This window comes from Ranitomeya imitator, chromosome 2, assembly GCF_032444005.1.
Source record: "Ranitomeya imitator isolate aRanImi1 chromosome 2, aRanImi1.pri, whole genome shotgun sequence".
NCBI classification, from domain to species: Eukaryota; Metazoa; Chordata; class Amphibia; order Anura; family Dendrobatidae; genus Ranitomeya; species Ranitomeya imitator.
Genome location: NC_091283.1, coordinates 173,885,077 through 173,900,972, shown reverse-complemented (window position 1 = coordinate 173,900,972; position 15,896 = coordinate 173,885,077). Strand labels below are relative to the sequence as shown.

Sequence of the window (15,896 nt, the reverse complement as noted above, 5' to 3'; positions counted from 1 at the left end):
GGAACGTAGCATAAGTTAGACTGAATATCTCCTGTAACTGGGGCTAATATACTAGCAGCAGTCACAGGGAAAAACAGATAATAAAACATTTTTTTGAGTATTGAAATAATCCCTCCCCCCAAAAAATCAAATAAAATAAGGCATCTTTGTTGTTGTTACAAGCCCAAACCCAGTCGAAAAAAAAATAAACCTGTATCAAAAAATATAATCCTTAGGGCTCTTTCAGACATTCAATTTTTGCAAATGAGTGATATCCATGATTTTCACAGACAGCACTCGTACTTGCGGTGGTCTATGGGGCCATTCTCATGTCCGTGATTTTTTGCAGACCGTGAGCTGTATGGAAAATCGCGGAGGCATATAGAATTTTTATCCAAGGGTCAAAATCTGCATTGCAAGTCAACACGAGTGGAAAAATCAGACTGCAAGTGCTGTTCGATTTTCACGGACTGTCAGAATGAAGAAGGTGTAAACTTTTTTTTCTTTTTTAATTTCTCCAGGTACAAGAAAATCAGTTGACACTTGATTCAAACTCTGATCAAAATCTGATCAGAGTCTGATCAAAATAATCAGTCCTATTTTCTCAATAATCAGATCTATTTTCTCATAAGCAAGAAATTGGACATCTGAATGAGCACTTATGGAAAGCGGAACAACATATAAGATAAAGGTAAGATGAATAAAAGGAAAGTATAAGGCTATGTGCACACGTTACGGAATTGTCACTGAAATTTTTGTGCGGATTCTGCATCTCTTGGAAGAAAACGCAGGTGCGGATTTGATGCGTTTTTTATGTGGATTTTGTACGGATTGACTGCGGATTTCATGCATTATTACCCCTGCAGATTTCTATAATGGAATGGGTACAAAAACGCTACAGATCCGCACAAATAAATGACATGCTCCTTCTTTTAATCCGCAGCGTTTCCTCGCGGAATTTTCCACACCATTAGTGGATCGCCCCCATAGGGCAGTGGGGTACTCGGTACCGGGTCCTTCGGTTCTCAAGGGGGATGTCATGGTGGCTGACCCGGTCCGTGGCCCTAGGGATGTCCGTGTAAAAGGGGGAAAGGTGTTTAAAGGGATATGATCGTGACGCCACCTGTGGTATTCGGTCAGGGTGACCGACGCTGCTTTAAGGGGTCCGCTGGGCTGATGTTATGGCAGCTAGATGGTATATCTTCCCACAAGTGAAGTATGTCCCCAGGGCTTCCCAGTGTGTGGATGGTGGATGGTGTGAGGCGCAGTGAAGAACGAGGACACAAGGTTGCAGTCTCTTTACCTTTTTACTGAAGGCTTCAGCATCCACAGTCCAGAGCACAATCACAGGGCAGCAGAGTCTGGTCGGTTTGGAGGCAAATCCAGAGTCCCCTTATCCAGGTGGAAATCAGTAACCTTCCTCTAGCACCTGGGTGTTGTAGTACCTTATTGCTGAGCCTCTCATAAGGTCCTCACAACTGTTGTAGATGTTCTAGATGTTATGTCTCTCTCTCTGTGTCTCTCTCTGGATAGGACAACCCGTACGACCGGTGGCCTCAGGCTTTTTACAGGGACTCTAGCACGCCCCGGCCTCTCGAGGGTGCCACCTTGCCTCCTGGGTATAGGGCAGATCAGTAATGTGAAATTAGCTGTCCTGCCGGTCTCTGGAGCAAGGCATAAAGGACAGTTGCTCCCTCGGTGTTCCGGCTACCGGATCCTGCGCCTCAGAAGGAGGCAGCCTGTGCAGGGCAGAACTCCTTCTGGTTTCCACTCCTTTTGCTATGACTTCTTTCTCACTCTCTACAATACAGTTCTCTGTTCGTGTTCTTTCTTAGGAACTGCCGCACGTGGGGCAGGCGCAGCTCCGTGACCTTCTGTCTAGGCCTCTGACAGGATTCCACCCCTGTCAGGGACCAACTACCTGAGCCGAAGCTCAGCCAGCAACTGCCTAACTTCCTATCCAGGCACCAGTTTTACCTAAGTGTCAAGAGTGCCCTAATAAATAGGAGCATAGCTCCCCCTGGTGAACTGGAGTATGAAATATGTTGTATGCTTGTGGTACCTGGTAAAGAGACCTCCTTTATTGCCTCCAAACGTAATATCACTCCCCCTAGAGGAGAATGATATTACTGCAACGACCAGGACCCTGGGGCGCTGCATTAGCACAGCATTTTTTTTTTTTCATTGATTTACATTGTACTGTAAATCACTTGCAGATCTGCAACGTTTCTGTGCGGAAAAAAATGCTGCGGATCCACAGTAAATCCGCAACGTGTGCACATAGCCTAAAATTTACATCTGGGGTATCATTTAAGCAAATGATGCAAAAATTGGATGAATGTTTTTACAGCCATATACAAAGAAAAATGAAATGTGCTTGGCCATAAAGTGGTGAATAAATGTTATCCGCATGCTGCAGATTTGAGTGTGAAAATTGACATGCACTCTGGATTTTTAAATCTGTGTCAATTCTTTAAGGGTATGTGCACACGCTGCAGATTTTTGCTGCCAATCCGCAGCAGTTTTGACGCTGCGGATTCGCAGCTGTTTTCCATGAGTTTACAGTCCCATGTACACCTATGGAAAACAAAAATCCGCAGTGCACATACTGCGGAAAAAAACGTGTGGAAACGCTGTGTGTTTATTACGCAGCATGTTCATTCTTTGGGCGGATTCCACAGCAGTTTACACCTGCTCCATTATAGGAATCCGCAGTAAATCCGTAGGTAAAAAGCAGTGCATTTTTTACCCACTCCTGATTTTGGCTTACAAAAAAACAACAACTCATCAAATACTTAATGTGTGCATGTGGCTTTGGGTTATTTTCCCACAATGAGCTTTTGTTAAGTTTTTTGACGCAGCATAATTATGTCATGTTCACCTATTTAACCTCCAACCGCATCTTAACTGAAGCAAAAATGCACCGAGAACATGGCACAACTTACTGTATAATTGAATGAATACAACACATATTACAAGCGTTGCTTTTTTTTCTGCGCACATTTTGCAGAAAAAAAAACACTGTACAAACGTGCCCTTAGATTTACGATTACATGTGAATTTTTGGCTGCAGAAAATAATCAATTTCTGCAGAAAAAAAGACTATTCAAACATCACCTTGTACTGATTTCAATTTAAAATGTGCAATTTAGAGTTGTTCACAGGGCATGTTTTTCCCAGCACACACCTTTTACATGGGGCAGGGGAATCTATTGTATTCATTACTGATAAGATTAAATGACAAATGATGTAGCATTGTCATTACCAAACAGTGGAGAAAAAAATGAGATCTATTTTACAAGATAATGAAGCTAAAGTCTAGAAGGAGAGCGATATCTCCATTACAGCAGGCTCCATGTTGTAATTATACTACTGCTGCACCTGTGAAGATCCAGGGGATCACATGAGGTTACTTTGCAAAAACCTCCAGGACTCTGGATGGGGCTCAGATTCTGATTTGTACAAACCTGCAATATAATATTATACAAGGTGAGTTTATTATTTTTATGGTGTGCCTACCTTGTGGCTGCTGATGAAACATTCGTAACTTCTAATATTATATATATATACATATATATATAGATTTTTTTTTTTCGCAGACCCATAGATTTGAATAGTCGAGCCTCATCTGAATTTTGGAAGAGACTAGTGCATACTGCATTTTTTTTTTATATACATAGGTTTAATCTCCAAGTGGGGAAAAAAGTAATCTAATCCGCTCTTCTGAATAACATTGGACCAAGTTCTGTCAGGTTTTTTTTTTCCACAGACAGCACTATAAAAAAAAAATACGGTCAGCATATTTTAAGCATTTTTTTTTCTTTTTCCTTTTCATTTCAAAGTCATATTTGGTCTTCCCATGTCAAGAGTTTGTGTCACTTTTTTTTCCACGTAGAAAAAAAATGACTTGAACACAATGTGTTTTGTTTTTTTTTCCCCATTGAGGCTGGCTGAGTTTTATGACACTAATTTGTCTCCAATGTAGCAAAAATAAAAAAAAAAGAAGCAAAATAGCTCTGTCTGAACTTACCCATATAACAGAATCACACAAATACTTTCTTTGTGGAAATGGATCAGTGGTAATTTCTCACTGCATTTTTTTTTTTTTGCTGTGAATCAGGTGCACATACCATTAGTGCATCCTGTGCAGCTGCCACTGAGGTCCAAGAGATAAGGGGCCCATTTCGACATGTAAAGCAGGTGGAATTGTGCATTATGATGAACTCTTAAGGCCCCGTCACACATAGCGAGATCGCTAGCGAGATCGCTGCTGAGTCACAAGTTTTGTGACGCAACAGCGATCTCAGTAGCGATCTCGCTATGTGTGACACGTACCAGCGATCAGGCCCCTGCTGTGAGATCGCTGGTCGTGTCGGAATGGCCTGGGCCATTTTTTGATCGTTGAGGTCCCGCTGACATCGCTGAATCGGCGTGTGTGACGCCGATTCAGCGATGTCTTCGCTGGTAACCAGGGTAAACATCGGGTAACTAAGCGCAGGGCGGCGCTTAGTAACCCGATGTTTACCCTGGTTACCATCCTAAAAGTAAAAAAACAAACGCTACATACTTACCTACCGCTGTCTGTCCTCGGCGCTTTGCTTCTCTGGTCTGGCTGTGAGCGCCGGTCAGCCGGAAAGCAGAGCGGTGACGTCACCGCTCTGCTTTCCAGCCGCTGTGCTCACAGCCAGACCAGAGAAGCAGAGCGCCGAGGACAGACAGCGATAGGTAAGTATGTAGCGTTTGTTTTTTTTTACTTTAACGATGGTAACCAGGGTAAACATCGGGTTACTAAGCGCGGCCCTGCGCTTAGTTACCCGATGTTTACCCTGGTTACCGGGGACCTCGGGATCGTTGGTCGCTGGAGAGCGGACTGTGTGACAGCTCTCCAGCGACCAAACAGCGACGCTGCAGCGATCCGGATCGTTGTCGGTATCGCTGCAGCGTCGCTATGTGTGACGGGGCCTTAAGGCTTTGTGCACACGATGCGGATTTAGTGCGGATCCGCAGCGGATTTTTCCACACACAAACGCTGCAGATCCGCACTGTGATTTACAGTACAATGTAAATCAATGGGGAAAAAAAAAGCGCTGTTCAGATGGTGCGGAAACGATGCGGATTTAAAAGAAGTGCATGTCACTTCTTTTGTGTGGATCTGCAGCGTTTCTGCACCCTTCCATTTTAGATATCCACAGTAGTTAAAACCGCAGAAAATACGCATAAAATCTGCGGCAAATCTGCACCTGCAGTTTCTGCCAGGAGATGCGGATTTTGTGCAGAAAATTCTGCACCCCATTCCTCAACGTGTGCACGTAGCCTTAGGCCACCATCACACTAGCAGTATTTGCTCAGTATTTTACATCATTATTTGTAAGCCAAAACCAGGAGTGGAACAAATAGAGGAAAAGTATAATAGAAACATATGCACCACTTCTGAATTTATCACCCTCTCCTGATTTTGGCTTACAATTACTGATGTAAAATACTGACCAAATGCTGCTAGTGTGACGGCAGCCTTAAGCCCCCGTCACACATAGCGGGATCGCTAGCGAGATCGCTGCTGAGTCACAAGTTTTGTGACGCAACAGCGACCTCAGTAGCGATCTTGCTATGTGTGACACGTAGCAGCGACCAGGCCCCTGCTGTGAGATCGCTGGTCGTGTCGGAATGGCCTGGACCTTTTTTGATCGTTGAGGTCCCGCTGGGTAGCACACATCGCTGTGTTTGACACCTTACCAACGACCTCGTTGACAGGACGTCCCATTGAATCGTCATGAAATAGCATCGTTGTACAGGTCGCTACAGGTCGCCGCTGCGTCGTTGGGGAGATCTCACTGTTTGACATCTCACCAGCGACCACATAGCGACGCAGCAACGATCCCTGACAGGTCGTATCGTTGTCGGGATCGCTTTAGCGTCGCTATGTGTGACGGGGCCTTTAGACTGCAAGGGGCCTCTTCTGTCTGTGTATCTTACCCTTTGCAATGCATGGTGTGAAATCTGAAGCAAATCTACAGTTGTGGCCAAAAGTATTGACACCCCTGCAATTCTGTCAGATAATACTTCCTGAAAATGATTGCAAACACAAATTCTTTGTTATTATCTTCATTTAATTTGTCTTAAATGAAAAAACACAAAAAGAATTGTCTCAAAGCCAAATTGGATGTAATTCCACACCAAATATAAAAAAGGGCTGGACAAAAGTATTGGCATCATTTGAAAAATCATGTGATGCTTCTCTAATTTGTATAATTAACAGCACTTGTAACTTACCTGTGGCACCTAACAGGTGTTGGCAATAACTAAATAACACTTGCAGCCAGTTGCCATGGATTAAAGTTGACTCAACCTCTGTCCTGTGTCCTTGTGTGTACCACATTGAGCATGGAGAAAAGAAAGAAGACCAAAGAACTGTCTGAGGACTTGAGAAACCAAATTGTGAGGAAGCATGAGCAATCTCAAGGCTACAAGTCCATCTCCAAAGACCTGAATGTTCATCAAGAAGTTTAAAGCCCATGGCACTGTGGCTAACCTCCCTAGATGTGGACGGAAAAGAAAAATTGACAAGAGATTTCAACACAAGATTGTGCGGATGTTGGATAAAGAACCTCGACTAACATCTAAACAAGTTCAAGCTGCCCTGCAGTCCGAGGGTACAACAGTGTCAGCCCGTACTATCCGTCGGCATCTGAATGAAAAGGGACTGTATGGTAGGAGACCCAGGAAGACCCCACTTTTTACCCCGAGACATAAAGGATATGTGCACACGTATTCTGGAGGACTGCGGATTTTTCCGCAGCGGATTTGGAAAAACAGCAGTGCAAAACCGCTGCGGTTTTTCCTGCGGATTTATCGCAGTTTCTACTGCGGATTCCGCTGCAGCTTTACACCTGCAGTTTTCTATTGGAGCAGGTGTAAAACCGCAGCGGAATCTGTTGTGACCTGGTGGTCAAGACAATAATGGACCTCTTGGTTAAGAGCACACGGAATGACCTGATAGTTACTGATAATAAAGGACGAGCTCTGGGACGTGGGAACTCTGCTGACCGCAATCCCTAAACCTATCAACCACACTAGAAATAGCCGTGGATTGCGCCTAACGCTCCCTATGCAACTCGGCACAGCCTAAGAAACTAGCTAGCCCTGAAGATAGGAAAATAAAGCCTACCTTGCCTCAGAGAAATTCCCCAAAGGAAAAGGCAGCCCCCCTCATATAATGACTGTGAGTAAAGATGAAAATACAAACACAGAGATGAAATAGATTAAGCAAAGTGAGGCCCGACTTACTGAACAGACCGAGGATAGGAAAGGTTACTTTGCGGTCAGCACAAAAACCTACAAAAAAACCACGCAGAGGGCGCAAAAAGACCCTCCGCACCGACTCACGGTGCGGAGGCGCTCCCTCTGCGTCCCAGAGCTTCCAGCAAGCAAGACAACAAATAAATAGCAAGCTGGACAGAAAAATTGCAAACCAAAGAAATACAAGCTGGAACTTAGCTTCTGATGGGAAGACAGGTCACAAGAACGATCCAGGAGTGAACTAGACCAATACTGAAACATTGACAGGTGGCGTGGAGCAAAGAAGCAAAGATCTAAGTGGAGTTAAATAGAGCAGCAGCTAACGAATTAACCTCGTCACCTGTGAAAGGAAACTCAGAAACACCCACCAGAGGAAGTCCATGGACAGAACCAGCCGAAGTACCATTCATGACCACAGGAGGGAGCCCGACAACAGAATTCACAACAGGAATCAGCACAAAGAATTGACATGCTGCGGAATGCACATGCTGCGTTTCCACGCGTTTTTTTCCGCAGCATGTACACTGCGGATTTTGTTTCCCATAGGTTAACATGGTACTGTAAACTCATGTGAAACCGCTGCGGATCCGCAGCAAAATCCGCAGCGTGTGCACATACCCAAAAAAGCCAGGCTGGAGTTTGCCAAAACTTACCTGGAAAAGCCTAAAACGTTTTGGAGGAATGTTCTCTGGTCAGATGAGACAAAAGTAGAGGTTTTGGGCAAAGGCATCAACATACAGTTTACGAGATAATAAAAGAGGCATTCAAAGAAAAGAACACGGTCCCTACAGTCAAACATGGCGGAGGTTCCCTGATGTTTTGGGGTTGCTTTGCTGCCTCTGGCACTGGACTGCTTGACCGTGTGCATGGCATTAAGAAGTCTGAAGACTACCAACAAATTTTGCAGCATAATGTAGGGCCCAGTGTGAGTAAGGCTACTTTCACACTAGCGTCGGCTCGTCGCAGTGCGTCGGGCCGACGTACTGACACATCTTGTCTCAACGCTGCACAACGGTAGCAGTGGATGCATTATTAAAACGCATCCGCTGCCCCATTGTGAGTTGCGGGGAGGAGGGGGCGGAGTTCCGGCCGCGCATGCGCGGTCAGAAATGGCGGACACGACGCACCAAAAAAAGTTACAAGCAACGTTTTTTGGTGCCGACAGTCCGACGCAACATGACGCAACCGTCGCACGACGGTTGCGACGTGTGGCAATGCGTCGCAATGCGTCGCTAATACAAGCCTATGGAGAAAAAACGCATCTTGCAGACAACTTTGTAGAATGCGTTTTTTCTGCAAAACGACGCATTGCGACGGAGGCCAAACGACGCTAGTGTGAACGTAGCCTTAGGCTACGTTCACACTAGTGTTGTGCGCCGCTGCGTCGGCGACGCGACGCACAACGCACCGAAAAACGCGTGCAAAAATGCTGCGTTTTTCGACGCGTGCGTCGTTTTTTGACAAAAATCGGACGCAAGAAAAATGCAACTTGTTGCGTTTTCTTGGTCCGACGCTAGCGTCAAAAAAGACGCACATGTCGGAAAACGCAACAAGCAAAAAACGCATGCGTCCCCCATGTTAAACATAGGGGCGCATGACGCGTGCGTCGCCGCTGCGTCGCCCGACGCTAGCGCGACGCACACTAGCCGAACGCTAGTGTGAACGTAGCCTTAGCTGGGTCTCCCTCAGAGGTCATGGGTCTTCCAGCAGGACAATGACCCAAAACACATTTAAAATAACACTAGAAAATGGTTTGAGAGAAAGCACTGGAGACTTCTATTGTGGCCAGCAATGAGTCCAGACCTGAATCCCATAGAACACCTGTGGATGTTCAAATATCAGGGACCTGGAGCAGTTTGCCTAAGAAGAATGGTCTAAAATTCCAGCAGAGCATTGTAAGAAACTCATTGATGGTTACCGGAAGCGGTTGGTCGCAGTTATTTTGGCTAAGGCTATGTGCACACGTTCAGGATTTCTCACAGAAAATTCCTGAGAAAAACCGGACATTTTCTGCAAGAAATCTGCATGCGGTTTTGCCGCTGTTTTTTCCGGACATTTCCCAATGCATTTTGTAGTGGGAAATCCGCAAAAAAAAACGCAAAATTAATGAACATGCTGCGGTTTTTACCGCGATGCGGTTTTTCCGCGGAAAAAAATGCATCATGTGCACAAAACATGCGGAATTCATTCTAAATGATGGAATGCTTATTGTATGCGGATTGTTTGCGGTTTTATAGCATTTTTATCCGGAAAAAAACGCAAAAAAACCGCAACGTGTGCACGCAGCCTAAAGGTTGTGCAACCAAGTATTAGGCTGACGTCACACTAGCAGTTTTTGGTCAGTATTTTACATCAGTATTTGTAAGCCAAAACCAGGAGTGGGTGATGAATGCAGAAGTGGTGCATATGTTTCTATTACACTTTTTCTATAATTGTTCCACTCCTGGTTTTGGCTTACAAATACTGATGTAAAATACTGACCAAATACTGCTAGTGTGACAGCAGCCTTAGGCTGAGGGTGCCAATACTTTTGTCTGGCCCATTTTTGGAGTTTTGTGTGAAATGATCAATATTTTGCTTTTTGCTTCATTTTCTTTTGTGTTTTTTTCATTTAAGACAAATTAAATGAAGATAATAATACCAAAGAATGTGAATGCAATCATTTTCAGGAAGAAACTGAGTATTATCTGACAGAATTGCAGGGGTGTCAATACTTTTGGCCACAACTGTATATAACCCATGCTAATTTTGTTGCTGATCTGGATCCCTTTAGCTTTTTCCTGTCATGTGTGGACATCTTCTGTAACTAGATTTCCACGTTCGAGTGAATTGGAAAAATTCTCAGTTTTTCTTTAATGCAGATGTAGGTAATCTTTTTTTCTACCAAGGGCCATTTGTATATTTATACCATCCTTCGGGGGCCATACAAACTCCGTCCACAAAGTACATCCAGAAAAGCCGTACTGGGGGGCCCACGGCACTTAAGGGGAGGCCGCCATGACGGGGTTACGTGGCACCTGGGGAGCTGGAGCGGTTTAGTTGAGGTAGTGAGGTGAGGGTTAAATGTGATATGAGGGGAGGGTTAATGACAGTTTTTGAATTGTGAGGAGGTGGGGCTAAGGGACTGTGGGGAGGGGGTACATAAAAGGGGGCACGCTCCTCACGCAGGCATCCATTTTAGGTGCCTGCGGGACAAGTGAGGAATCTCCCGCCCACCGTCCCTTTTGTTGGGCTAGGGTAAATGGGGTGAATTCGGCCCACAAGAGTTTCGGGCAAGGTTTTAAGACGTACCTAAATGTACTTGTTTCCAGTGTGTGTATACTGACAGGGTATTGTCACGGCAGTTTGGCGGGGGTGGAAGTCCTCGAAGTCGGTGGAAATGGTAAATGGCGGTTCAATGGGGGGGGGATCGTGAGAGGTCCTGGACCCCCCCATGAGAGAATTTAATAAGGCGCGGTTCGGTTATCCCGCGTGAGGTGGATTTATGGGCCCCTGGCATGGGGGCGGGTTCGGTGGAGCAGGATTGGTTGTTATCTATCCCTGAGCTGGTGCTGGGGGTAAGACTTATCCTGGGCTGAACATTGTGGAATTTGGGATGCTGAGGTTTATAACTTTGGGGCTTCGAGGACTGCCCCTCCTATTCTGGGTTGTTAAGAAAGTTCTGTTATCATTTATGTTAATAAAATGGCTGCTGTGGCCAATTAAATCCAACATATGTCTCAGTCTGTTGATATGCATATGATAGAAGTTTATTCTTTAAAGGGAACCTGTCACCCCGTTTTTTCAGATTGAGATATAAATACTGTTAAATAGGGCCTGCGCTGTGCGTTACAATAGTGTATGTAGTGTACCCTGATTCCCCACCTATGCTGCGAAATACATTACCAAAGTCGCCGTTTTCGCCTGTCAATCAGGCTGGTCAGGTCAGGTGGGCGTGGTGACATCGCTCTTTTCTTCCCCAGCTTTCCGTTGGTGGCGTAGTGGTGTGCGCATGTTGCAGTGACGAATCCACTGCGTGCACGTGAAGAAGCAGCGCGCGATCTGTGCTATTACCCCCTGTCATCGGTGGGGGCGGCCATCTTCCTGGGGCCGCGCGTGCGCAGATGGAGTGCTCTGCTGCACGGGGCTTCAGGAAAATGGCCGCGGGATGCCGCGCGTGCGCATTAGAGATCGCGGCGGCCATTTTCCCAAAGCCGAGTTTGCATCAGGGTACACTACATACACTATTGTAACGCACAGCGCAGGCCCTATTTAACAGTATTTTTATCTCAATCTGAAAAAACGGGGTGACAGGTTCCCTTTAAGTTGTTAAGTATAAAAGGGGGCCTGTTTAAGAGGGTTGGGGGAATTTTCCAGGTCACGGAACTCATGTATACCCTATGTCATGACTCTGGTTTCAGGACGTAATCTTTCATTACATGCCCTTCAGTGTTCAGTAGTGAACACTACATGTGTGTGCTAACAGAGCAAGAAGAAATTAATGAGCTGGTGGCAATCAAAATACAGCTCCCTGCCCAAGAATGCGGTCTCTGAGAATCTGCTCGGGGGGCCTGATAAAAGGTAATCGAGGCCTGGGGCCTGAGGTTCCCCGTCCTTGCTTTAATGGTATGTACACAGTTACTTTTGACATTAGTGACGGATCCCGCAGGGATTACATGGTGTTTTGTCACATGTGTCACATGACCCCTGCAGCCAATATGGAGCCGTTAATGTGCTGCTTCACTCTCACTTTTTTTTTTAACGAAACTACTAACCTGAAAACGTGAAAGCTGCTGTTACTTTCTGATGTTCTTTGATTTTGTCTGAAGGAAGGGACAATGAAGCAGTCCAGTAGTGACCGATGATTAGCTGCCTGGCTTATGTTCCGTTCCAGCTCCAGGAGACATTTGCTGGAATTGCATCAGCACCAGCAGTATTATGAACCTGTAGAAGCGCAAAGCAGTTGTTGCCACCATATCTGACATTTCTTACTGAAATCCATGCACCTGCATTTGCAATATTATCACTACTGCACTTTGATATTGTCCAGGATGTTAAGAAAATACAAAAATGGACTGATTTACCTGCAGACTGGGTGAGTGCTGACATTTTTTCCTCTCCTTGAAAGTTTAATAAATATATAAAATATATATTTCTATATCCAAGCGTTCCCATGATTCCAAGAACTTGAAGAGCTGGACAGCTCCTGGCCCAGACATGATCCACACCTACTGGCTAAAGAAATTAACAGCGGTACATGAACGCATGGCAAAAGCAGATGAACCAACTTCTAGAAGTAGGCCATCACCTAGCTTGGCTAACTCAAGGAAAAACAGTGCTGTTCATGAAGGATCCTCACAAAGGAAGAGCTCCATCAAACTACCGCTCAAAAACCTGCCTTACAACAACATGAAAACTCCTGTCAGGCATCATAGCCACCAAGCTGCAGAACCATATGAACCAGTACATGAATCCAGCTCAAAAAGGCATTGGGACCTACACCAGAGGCTCTATGCACCAGCTCCTAGTAGATAGAGCAGTCACTCAAGACTCAAGGTCCAGACAGACCAATCTCAGTACAGCCTGGATAAGTTTTCCTGTAGTCAATGACACAATGCCACACACATGGATCTGTGAATGCGTGGCTCTCTATAATGTCAACAGGAAATTGAGAACCATCATCAGAACAACATTGGAAGTCAATTCAAGACAACTGACACAAGTGACCATCAAATACGGCATATACCAAGGTGATGCACTGTCCCCATTGCTGTTCTGCATAGGTTTGAACCTCCTCGGTCAGATAATTATAGAGTCTGGCTATTTATACAAGTTCAAGAGTGGAAGCACCATCAACTTCCTCCTCTACATGGATGACATCAAGCTGTATGGAAAAAATGAACAAGACATCAATTCACTCATCCATCTGACAAGGATCTACAGTGAAGACATCGGGATGTCCGTCAGACTAGAGAAGTGTGGCCAGTTGGTAGTAAAGAGAGGCAAGGTAGTCAAGACTGATGGAGTGTAATTACCAGCAGGGCACATAGCAGATGTACAGACATGCTACAAGTACCTCTCAGCTGTTAGCTAAGTGCTGTTAGCTAAACTTTTGCATAACTTTCAGCCATTATTGGACATTATCTGATGTATGGTTTAATTCCATTAATTGTATTTGTGACACCCCAGGAGCTCGGGGTCATATTGCCTTCCTCACGGGGAAGGTGAAGGCATGGCATGGCAATGCTTGTAAGCGAGGAAAAGATCCCTTTAACAGGTAACACATACATGCAACACGTTCTGACTCCAGGCCAGAAGGGGGAGTTCTGATCCAGTTTGTGGGTGGCTCCCCTATATACATTCTGGCTGGAGGTAGAGTTAGTGGGTAATCTGTGAGAGGAGAGTGAAGAGAGAGGAAGCAGACAGAGAGTTCAGGAAGAGAGTTGGGGCTGTGCAGATGGGCAGATCTGAAGCTCCTGGAAAGGAACAAAACAGTTTGTAGACAGTGTGAAGGGGGAAGGAGCAAAGGCGAAGTAAAGAGCTGGAGGGAAGCTGCGACTGAACTTCCTCCATGCTGAAGCGCAGAATACCGGTAGCCGGACGACCGAGGTTGTGGGGGTAACTCTAATCTCCATGGCAGAAACCGACAGACAGGAGATTGCAGGTCACCTGTCCACCATTAACACACGAAGGCACAGTAACAGAGCCCGGAGTCATCTGAGAGACCCCTGTAAAAAGGCTTGAGTTACCTGTCATGCGGGTAGTGTCCTACCAACAAGGGGGCAGAGAGAATGTGAGGACCTTGTGTATGGCGTAAGGCAGCAAGGAACTACAACACAGTGCTGAAAGGAAGGCTTCCAACCCCACCTGGCTAGGGGGATCTCAGAATCGCTTCCAGGCCGGCCCGACCGCACTATCCTCATGATCCGGTACCCTGGACTGTGGCTGCCTTACACCAGTAAAAAGGTAGACTGCAACCTTGTGTCCTCTAGTTCTTATTGGCACTACATCACCTTTATCTACTAGACCGGGAGCCCTGGGGACCCAGCTTCACCTGTGGGAAGCCATACCATCCCTGCTGCCATACCATCACCCCTGTGGACTCCTTTGAGCAGCGTTGGTCATCCCTGACCAAATACCACAGGTGGCGTCATGAAAATTTTTTATAAACTTTATTTCCTATTTAATTCAACCCCTTTTATTGGACGCCCAGGGCCACGGACCGGGTCACTGCCACTGTGACACATCCCTTTAAGGGTCCTAGTGGGGTGCTCCATATTTCTTGTACTTTGCTGCCATCTACTGGGCGTTGTATATTATGTTCTTCATGCATTCTTATTCTGTTTACCCATAATAACTTTCTTTCTTCGGCTCCTCCTATCTGTATATCACTTCCTTCTTCTTTGTCAGTTCCATCATGTACAACACATGCTTCGCTGCATGGGATGTACCATCGACAGATAATGGAGGTGGCTGACATGAAGAAATTATACCCATGGCTGGAGAAAGATGGACTCCCGAGACAGCACAGAGGCACTAATCATAGCGGCACAAGAGCAAGCACTAAGTACCAGATACATAGAGGAAGGAATCTACCACACAAGACAAGACCCAAGGTGCAGACTATGCAAAGAAACCTCAGGACAACACATAGCGGCAGGATGAAAAATGAAAGCAGGAACAGCGTATACCGAACACCAAAACCAAGCAGCGGGAATTGTATTCAGGAACATTTGAACAGCATATGGGCTAAGTACAGGTGAGAGACCACAGAGAAAGTGGTGGAGAATAAAAGGGCTAAAATCCTGTGGGACTTCAAGATCCAGATAGATAAGCAGGTGTTGGCTAACCAACCAGACATTGTGATAGTAGACAAGGATCAGAAGACATGAATAAAAATACCCAGAAAGGTTAATAAAAACCAGCACTGTCAAAAACAGGCATAAAACATACTCCATAAAGGATATTGAACAAAAGAAGAAAGGAGTACCAAACTACCCATAAAATAAAATATTTATTGGTAATAAATATAAAAGGTATCACACCAAAATTGCAAAATAGTATAAGTAAAATGTATACCGTGAACAAACAGATTCAATGGTGACACAGACAGAACTCAACCCAATTGCATATATGTAAACAGGACCAGGGAAAAGTGACATTATATGTGTTCCAGCATATATCACCGGTTACAGGGAAGATCTAGGGTAAATTAAAGCCACATAGATCACTACAATTGTGGCCCAAAATTAAGTATCCAGAACTCCATGCAATGTGCATCAATACAAGCAATAATGTCTCACTCAAGTAGGTCCGTGCACGTGGTTGAAAAAAACGCAGCCCAAACGCGCGTTTTGCGTGGGCTTCCTCAGGGGGCCGTTGGGAAAATGGCTATAACAGATTCCAGGAGCAACACCTGAACTCTGTCCAGAAAAGCGCAGTGCTGGGAACAACTAAGATCCTGCGCAGAACCCTCAAACTTCCAGGCCTCTGGTAGATGACCCGAGAATGAGAAAGGACAAAACAACGACCACCCCCATTGGGTGGAGAGAAGGCAGTTTGTATATATATATATTAGTCTTTTTTTATTTTATGCACCTATAGACTTGAACAGGTGAGAGAATCATTAAAAATGGAATAGA

The 15,896-nt window shown here is 45.3% G+C and overlaps 1 protein-coding gene across 4 annotated transcripts in view; it reads right to left on the bottom strand.

The window, feature by feature from the left end:
- Positions 1-15,896, bottom strand: part of LOC138662411 (uncharacterized) — a 95,507-nt gene that overhangs the window by 17,636 nt on the left and 61,975 nt on the right. The window contains exon 2 of one of the 4 annotated variants that reach the window (XM_069748014.1): positions 12,030-12,198. The exons of the other annotated variants lie outside the window; for them this stretch is intronic. The gene's annotated coding sequence lies outside the window, so the exon portion shown is untranslated. The remainder of the gene's footprint in view (positions 1-12,029; positions 12,199-15,896) is intronic. 4 annotated transcript variants of the gene reach the window in all.